The sequence below is a fragment of the Sturnira hondurensis genome, unplaced genomic scaffold (genome assembly GCF_014824575.4).
Source record: "Sturnira hondurensis isolate 20B ecotype Veracruz unplaced genomic scaffold, ASM1482457v3 Scaffold0000648, whole genome shotgun sequence".
Lineage (NCBI taxonomy): Eukaryota > Metazoa > Chordata > Mammalia > Chiroptera > Phyllostomidae > Sturnira > Sturnira hondurensis.
This window is the reverse complement of record NW_028073279.1, coordinates 817,273-820,217: the sequence shown is the minus strand read 5'-3', so window position 1 is coordinate 820,217 and position 2,945 is coordinate 817,273. Positions and strand designations below refer to the sequence as shown.

General features: G+C 41.9%; 1 pseudogene; it reads right to left on the bottom strand.

Annotated features, from left to right (window-relative positions):
* Positions 1 to 1,042: 1,042 nt before the first annotated feature.
* LOC118985366 (cytochrome c oxidase subunit 4 isoform 1, mitochondrial-like) lies at positions 1,043 to 2,470 on the bottom strand (annotated as a pseudogene).
* Positions 2,471 to 2,945: the final 475 nt, after the last annotated feature.

Below are 2,945 nucleotides of genomic sequence, written 5' to 3'. Positions count from 1 at the left end.
TTTATCCACATGTATCTTTGCTGCTGGTAAAAGAAGATAAAGCATACTGAGAATTCATAAACATTTTTACCCTTGTCATGTAATAATCCCAAGTAGTCCCAAAAAAGAGGTGTTTTCACCAAACACATCTGTGATGTAACTCTGGCTACATGTGATCTCACAATATTTTTTTCATTTGCTATATTATTTTTCCATTGACATATTATTTTTCCAACTAGCACCTCTCCACAAATTTTAGCAGCCAAGAGCCCGCAAAATATTCTTAAACATTTCAGTAGTTGGTTTCTTACCCAGTGTATAAAAGGCTTATTTGTTAGCATTTCACCACCTGGAAAAAAAAACAGAATAGAACACTTTCCCTGACCTGTGGGAAAGAATTAGGTTCATGAAAACCTGTTAAAATAAAGTCACAAGGTTCTATGGGAGAAGGCATGCCGTAGTGGAAAATATCAACATTCACCTTAGCTTCTCCCCTCTCGGTTGTACGCAGCTTTCTTTGGAAATGGAACCTGCTCTGTTCAGTAATCCAGAAACAGGGTTTTGACCCTTTTTCAAAGTAGAGAGGAATGATGGACATACTAAGAAAACCACCTGCCATTGCTACATAATCTGGAGGCAAAGCAGGGCTTCTGCCTAAAGCTGTGCAGATTGTGCACCAAAGTAGCCAGCCAAGGGAGCAAGTAGTGCTAAAGTCTACCTTTTTTTTCCCCCCAAGTAAACTGGTCCTTTATTAGCATTGAGATTGCAACATAACAGTTTCCGGTAAATATGCTGAACTATGATGAAATGACAGAAAAAAGTGAGGTTCAAGTATATGAATGGCAGGTTCTTTTTTTTTAAAGATTTTATTCATTTATCTTTAGAGGGAAAGGGAAGGAGAGAGGGAGAGAAACATCAGTGTGTGGTTGCCTCTCGTGTGTCCCCCGCTGGGCACTGGCCTGCAACCCAGGCATGTGCCCTGAGTGGGGATCGAACCGCAATCCTTTGTTTCGCCGGCCTGTGCTCAATCCACTGAGCTACACCAGACAGGGCAGGCAGGTTCTTATTTCTTCCACTAATTCTCGTAGTCCCACCTGGCAGAAAAAGCCTGAATCAGACTGACCTTCATGTCAAGCATCCTCCTGATCTGCTTGACCACCCACTGCTCTTCAGAGGTGTACGGGATGGGGCCATACACATAATGCTTTTCCCAGATCAGAATGAGAACACTGAAGCCCATGAAAAACATGGCAGCACCCACAACTGTCACTCATTCGTGCTCCTGTTCATTTCAGCAAAGCTCTCATTGAACTTAACGTGATAGAATTAACCTTTCCATCAATCGATAGACTGCTCCAGGGGTTCATTCTCCTTCTCTTTCCAGGACTTCTGGCTGGCGGAAAGGGTTCTTGATGTGGGCCACATCAGGTGAGGAATAGTCACGTTGATCACCATAACTTGGGAGAGCAAAGTCCTCACTCCTCACAACACTCCCAGGTGCTCGTATACACACCGAGGTGGAAACTGCTCACTTGCCAGCTGAGCTAAATACTCTGGTAGATGACCTGCTGCCACGGCTGCGGATGCTGCCTGCCCCCAGAGCCTGCAGTGCTTGGCACCTACTTCCTATACACTGGCTCTAGAACCAACTCGAATTTATCTGGAAGTTGTGACTGCTGAGAGGACGTGCCTCTCACCACTTCGTGCACAGGCACTCAAGGGCCAGGCTTTACTCTAGAGACAAAGACCATACCTGCCTCATCCACTGCCACATCCTCAGCATTTTGCATACATGACAGCAACTGAATAATTATTTGGGGAATGAAGGGAGAGGAAAAAAAGGACTCTCTATGTGAAGTACCAATGAGTATAAAGCTCTAGCAGATAATCTGAGATGGGTTCCTTTCTTTGGTTTTACAATGTGCACTGTTGGACCTGGAAAGTCAGAGAGAAAAGAAAAATTGGAGTCACGCATTATTTTTGTGTTTTTATTTGTATATCCAAAAAAATCAAGACAAATTGTATTGAAGTAAATTAGTCTACAGCCTAAGTTTTATTATCCTGACACCTTAACCGTCTAGCAAAAACATTTTACTCCAAGAGTATATGACTCTTAATAATTATAAATGGAGAACATTTTAACGTGGCAACCTATCATATAGACTCGTAAGACTGCGGTGCACTTCCTCAAAGTGTAGCTGCACAGTCCCCACCTGTAACCCAGGACTGCGAGGAGCAGTATGATTTCTAAGTTGGGGAGAAAACGAAACTTCTGTAAACCTACGCTCACCATAGTGAGTTTCCTGTTAGTTTCCTGTGGCTGTTACAACAAATTCCCACCAAGTTGGTGGTCTGAAATAACATAGATTTATTCTCTCAAAGATCCAGAGGCCAGAAGTCCAAATTCAAGGTGTCAGAGGACCACACTGTCATTGGGGGCCCTGAAAAGAATCCATTCCTTACCTCTTTCGGCTTTCGGGGTGGTTGGCATTTTGGCTTGTGGCTGGGTCTCTCTCTGCTCTGCCTTCTCATTGCCTTGTCCTCAGTGAGTGTGTCTTCACTTCTGTCTGTTTCCAATCTCCCTCTGCTTCTCTCTTATGGGATTGCAGTCAGGCCCACTGGGTAATTTAGGATAAACTCAAGATCCTTAACTTAATCACATCCTTTTGTTGTTGTTGTTATTGTAAATATTATATATCTTTCATATAATACAGCTTCATTACTTATTAAAAAGACTTATATAAACCTATATGTTTTTAATATATAACTCAGCTTCATTATTTATTAAAATACTTATATAAACCTATTTTAATTTTTATCTATCTAAATCCCAGGTTACATCTTTTTTTAAAATTTAATTCTTGTTCAAGTACAGTTTTCTGTCTTATATTCCCAGCCCTACCCTCCGCCAGTGCTCCCCACCTTCCTCCATTAATCGAATCCTTTTGCCATATAATATAATGTTC